The sequence below is a fragment of the Dipodomys ordii genome, unplaced genomic scaffold (genome assembly GCF_000151885.1).
Source record: "Dipodomys ordii isolate 6190 unplaced genomic scaffold, Dord_2.0 Scaffold167, whole genome shotgun sequence".
NCBI lineage: Eukaryota > Metazoa > Chordata > Mammalia > Rodentia > Heteromyidae > Dipodomys > Dipodomys ordii.
In genome coordinates this window covers 2,497,113-2,503,306 of record NW_012267383.1, presented here as the reverse complement: position 1 = coordinate 2,503,306, position 6,194 = coordinate 2,497,113, and positions in this window count along the sequence as shown.

The window sequence follows — 6,194 nt, the reverse complement described above, 5'->3', positions numbered from 1 at the left end:
GCGGGCGCCCGGGAGCCGGGGCGGAGACCTCGAGGGCGGACGGTGCCCGCCACGACCCGTGATCGGGGCCACGAGAGACGCCGCGACCGGGGCAGCCAGCGACCCCAGGATCGGGGCAGCGCCGCGACCCCACGGCCCGTGCCAGGAGCCAGTACCAGACTCGCGTGGGCGCCCTGCGCCCTGGGATTCTTCCCCGGCCGGCTCCTGCCCGGGATGCGCTGCGTCGGGGCCCGGCTCGCCCTGCTCACAGCCCGCCCCGACCCCCGGGAGCCAGCGCCGCCGGACTGCAGGCGGGGGTGCACGTCTGCTTTGGTGTTTCATCACATAAATCTATATGCACATAGATGTGTGTGTGTGTGTAAATGGTGTGTGTGTGTAAATGGTGTGTGTGTAAATGGTGTGTGCATGTGAGCCCTGGGCTGGAACTCAGGGCCTTTCTTGGCTTTTTCACTCAAGGCAGGTGCTCTACTACTTGAACCACACCTCCACTTCCAAGTGTTTTTGCTGGTTGTTCAGGGATCAGGAGGCTCAGAGGCTTTGAGCTTGGGTCCTCAGGTCTGCCTCAGCCTCCTGAGTAGCTCAGGTGGCAGGTGTGGCCGCCGCGCCGGCTCTGTCTTGCTGCTGGACAGCAGCTGGCCGCGGCTGGCCCGGGTCTGGGCCGTGTCCGGGATCCGCGGCGCTGCCCTTCGGCCTGCACGCGCGGACCCGGGTGTGAGCCATCTTTCCTTCTCCACAAGCCCTCACTTAACAGAGTTAGCATCTTTGCCTGGAGGAGGCAACAGGGCTTTCCGCGTCCCAAAGGGAAACCGTGGCGCTCTTCCCCGCGCCTCGGAGGGAAGAAACCCGCTTCCCTCCCTGCCCAGCAGTCAGCGCCCGCGCGCCCTGACCCGGGTGCCGGCCCCAGGAACCAGCGGGAAAGCCTGCCCTGCCTGGCTTCTAGAAAACCCTGCTGGTAGGTTTGTTTACTCTCTAGAAGGCCGGTGGATGTCCACAGATCTGAGATGATCAGGCAGTCTGACTTCTGTCCAGCCCGGCCAACGCTCCACTTTTTAACCAGGCTGAGCTCAATAGCATCCTCTTAACCACCTGGCTCTCCACCCTCCTCCCCCAAATTGCAGCTGCGGGTGGGGCTTCCTCTCTCAGAAATGCCCCCCCCCCCGCGTTGATCACTTTAAACTCCATACTCTGAAACACTTGGCTTCCTCCCACAAGAAAACAGAAGTATCTGGGAATTTCCACAAATGCCCTTGAACATACCAGAACTTCTGAATGTTACATCTATGTGCATGGTGCTATCTGAGTGCTAGTAGCCCTCAGAAATGTCACCCTCTAGTTCGGCACTGGTGGCTCACGCCTGTAACCCTAGCTACTCAGGGGACTGAGGTCTGAGGATTCAAGTTCAAAGCCAGTCCAGGCAGGAAAATCCATGAGACTCTTATTGCCAACTAACCACTGAAAAGCTGGAAGTGGAGCTGTGGCTCCAACAGTAGAACACCAGACTTAAGCAAAGAAGCTAGGAGACAGCCCCTAAGCCCTGAGTTCAAGCCCCAGTACTGGTGCACACGCATGTGCGCGCGCACACACGAGCGCACATACCCCCAAACTTTGAACCTCTACCATGCTCTGATCTATAACAGACTTTAAAAAAAAGTTAAGACTCAGAACCTTAGAAACCAGTAGATCTGAAGAAAGGAAATTTTTGAAAGAAAAGTAAATCACAAACCATTTCATACCTGCAAGTTGTAGGTCACGTATGTTGTAAATAAATTCATTCTTTTAGAGTACCTGTATTGGTGATTAAAGATTAGAGCTGGTGGCTGGTGGCTCACACCTATAATCCTAGCTACTCAGGAGGCCAAGATCTGGCTTCAGATCTGAGGATCAAAGCCAGCCAGGGCAGGAAAGTCCATAAAACTCTTGTCTCCAATTAATCACCAGAAAACCAGAAGTAGTGCTGTGGCTCAATGGTGGTAGAGTGCTAGCCTTGAGCTAAAGCGCTCAGGGACAGCACCCAGGCCAGAGTTCAAGCCTCACAATTGACAGAGAGAGAGAGAGAGAGAGAGAGAGAGAGAGAGAGGAAGAGAGAGAGATTGAAGACTGTAATAATAGACTGCTTTGACTTATGTTACCTTTTCTATTAATTAAACAACAGACTGCTTTCATTTATGTTACTGCTAATTAACACTTTTTCTGCATTAATGGCTAATTAACACTTTTTCCTGCATTAATGGCAAAATAGCTATCATTTATATGTGTTTTATACAGAGATTCTAAGCTATATATTACACAAATATATCTTATACATGTAGATCTTAGAATATCTTCTAATAACATAAAGACTATCTGATAGAGACAATAATAAAAACTATTTTGGGAGGAAGAGATTTTCCACAAAAAATATAGACATGGCTCACGCCTGTAATCCTAGCCACTAAGGAGGCTAAGATCTGAGAACTGCGGTTCAAAGCCAGCCATTAGATGGTGGGAAGGTAGGCAGAAAAGAATATGAGAAGCTCAGCGCTGGTAGCTCATGCCTGTAATCCTAGATACTCAGGAGGCTGAGATCTGAAGACTGCGGTTCAAAGCCTGGCAGGAAAGTCCAGGAGAATCTTATCTCCAATAATCCACTCAGAAAATGGAAGTGGTGCAGTGGCTCAAGTGGTAGAGTGCTAGCCTTGAGCTGAAGAGCTGAGGGACAGCGTTCAGGGCCAGAGTTCAAGCCTGACTGACCATACATACATACATACACACACACACACACACACACACACACACACACACACGTATATATATAGAGAGAAAGAGAGAGAGAAGAAAAATAAGTCTTTATCTACTAGGAATCCTAAGGTTTCTTGTGGATTCAGAAAGAACTCAAAGGTCTCTTCCAGAAAGAATCTCTGATTATTCTTTTTTTTTTTTTAATTCAAGCATGACTCTGATTATTCTTCTTTTTAATTCAAGCATGACTCTGATTATTCTTTAAAAAGAAGAAGAAGAAGAAGAAGAAGAAGAGGGATGGTAGGGGAAAAACAAAGGAGGGGGTAACAATGCCTGATAGGAAATGTACTCATTATCTTACGCATATAACTGTAACTCCTCTGTACAGTATCTTTACAATAAAAAAAGAAGAAGAAGAAAAAGAAAAAGCGAAATTAAGTCTTCAGTGAATTAAAGAAATACCTCTTGTAAGGAACCTTTTCGTTTTTTCTTTGCTTTGGGTTTCTGCTCCTGAGTAAGGTTGATGATTGGAATGCAGGTCCTGACTATTTGGCTCTGTTAGAAGGATGTTCTGCCTGGTGCTGGTGGCTCACCCCTGTTATCCCACTACACAGGAAGCTGAGATCTGAGGATCACAGTTCAAAGCCAGCTTAGGCAGAAAAGTTGAAGAAGTAGAGCCATGGCTCAAATTGTACAGCACTAGCCTTGAACAAAAGAGCTCAAGGACAGCACCCAGACCCTAGTTCAAGCCCCAGGACTCACAGACACATACCCCTCACCCCCCACACATGTCCTCACCCCCAACAAGCAAATATTCTAAATAAAACATAACAAACTATAAAATAAAGGACCATTATAAGCAAAGTATCTACAGCTCTGCTTCTTCTTCTTTGGTACCAGTGCTGCAGCTTGAATTCCGAGTCTTGAGCTCTTGCTTGACTTTTTCCCACAAGCCTGGTGCTCCTACGATGTGAACTGCAGCTCCACCTCCAGGTCTTTGCTAGTTCATTGGAGATAAGAGTCTCTTGAACTGTCCTGTCCTGCTGGCTTTGAGCCTCAATCCTTAGATCTCAGCCTCCTGAGTAACTAGGATTACAGGCGTGAGCCACGGGCTTGTGACTGAACTTTCGGTGCACGCGTGTTTCAGGGAGGGAGAGCACGTGTCGGGCAAGAGCTCTGATGCCCTTTCTGGGAAAACAGTGAGCTCAAGTGCACTGTGTCATTCTAGGCCCCGGCTCCAGGGACACACCTGGGTATCCCAGGAAGAAGGCAAGTTATTCTCTCAGGGACGTTAAGCTGAACGGACACCAGAGATGGAGACCTCTTAGCTAAGATCCTTGCATTCTCTTCAGTTTCCCTCCTGAGACTCACAGCACCCCAATTTTTGTCTTGGATCCCTTTTGCCCTGAATGATAGACTTGAGAGAACTTCCGGTTTCATTCCTTCCTGATAGTTTGAATGATGAACTAGCATCCTCCTGTGCTAGTGTCTCCCCTCTTCTAGGGAGAGCTCAGTATCTGAGTATGGTCCAGGGAAGTCTTCAGGTACAGTGTGATCTAGCTGCAGGGGAAGCACGCAGGCCGCACAGTCCTGGCCTTGCTCTTCCCTTCTCCATCCATACCAAAGCAGGATGAGCCCAGGAGGGAAGGCGAGGGCCAGGGTAACTTTCTGGGGATAGAGAAGGAAGGCATGCACATCAAGGACTTTTTGTTTGTTTTTGTTCTGGTCCCGAGGCTTGAACGCGGGGTGTTGGAACTGAGCTTTTTGGCTCAAGCCTCTACCTATTGAGCCATATCTCTGCTTCTGGATTTTTGGTGGTTAAAAAGTCTCATGGACTTTCCTGCCTGGGGTTGGTTTTGAACCACAATCCTTCGATCTCAGCCTCTTGAGTAGCTAGGATTATAGGTGTGAGCTACCAGCATTGGGCTTGTATTTGAGTATTGAGAAACTCATTCCTGTTGGGTCAAACTGAAAATAACTAAAAGCTAGAAAATTTCCCTTGTTTGACTACTTTAAAAAAATCACTCTTTGTCACTCAAAACTCCTATGCAAAAAAAATTCCTGTCCCTGAAGAAGTTAATGGTGATCCTTGAGAATTAATTATGGTACTGAAAGGACTTGTCACATTTCAGCTAAAAATAAATAGGTGTCCTGGATTTGTAATTGCTTACATCTGTGTTCTATTTCTATACATTTCACATGATTCTCAGAGAATACATCCCATTATCAAAGGCAGAGTTCCTGCTCTCTATTGGGAGAACTGATTTTTGTGATGACCCACAGAGTTTTCCTCAGAGTGCTGTGCTTTTTTGCTGTGTTTGCTGTGTGTGTGTGTGTGTGTGTGTGTGTGTGTGTGTGTCCTGGGGCTTGAACTCAGGGTCTGGGCGCACTATCCCTAAGCTGCTTCTTACTCAAGGCTAGCACTCTACCACTTTGAGCTACAGTGCCACTTCTGGTTTTCTGGTGGTTATTTGGAAATGAGAGTCTCATGAATTTTCCTGCTGTGTTTGAACCACGATCATCAGATCTTAGCCTCCTGAGTAGCTATGATTACTGGCACAAGCCACCGGCACCCGGCTTTACTTCTAATTCTTACTTTGACTTTCTGACTTGAGCTTCAAAGTCTGTAGTTAGACTGAGAAGCCCATGGATGTTATGGTTACCCAGAGCTTTAATCTGACCCTCCTCAGACTGGAGACCTGATTCATTGCTGAGCACAGGAATTTTCTTTTCTTTTTCATTGGTCGTGGGGTCTGGGCTCTGTCCCTGAGCTCTTTTGCTCAAGGCTAGCACTCTACCACTTGAGGCAAATCAACACTTCTGGTTTACTGGTTGTTAATTGAAGATAAAAGTCTCATGACTTTCCTGCCTGGACTGGCTTTGAACCATGATCCTCAGATCTCAGCCTCCTAGGTAACTACTATGACAGGCATGAGCTACCAGCACCCAGTTTTGGGATTTTATTTCAAAATAGTTACAGCTGAAATAACATTCCAGACTAAGATGCTGAGATAACAAATAGCACCCATTGCAAAAGGCAAAGCCCTGTTGCAAATGACATGGTTACCCTTATCCAAACTATATTTAGGCCAGGCACCTGAAGTCTCAGGAGGCTGAGATCCAAGGATCATGGTTCAAAGCCACCCTGGCCAGGAAAATCCAGGAGGTTTTTTTTTTTTTTTTTAAATCTCCAATTAACTTCCAAAAACCTAGAAGAGGAAGGCTGGGAATGTGGCTTAGTGGTAAAGTGCTTGCCTAGCATGCACGAAGCCCTGCGTTCATTTTCTCAGAACTATCTAAACAAAAAAAGCTGGGAGTAGCTCAAGTGGTAGAGTGCTAGCTTTGTGCAAAAAGAAGCTTAGGGACAGTGCCCAGACCCTGAGTCCAAGCCCCAGGACTGCCACAAGAAAAAAAAAACACACCACACACACACACACACACACACACACACACACACACACACACACACACACACA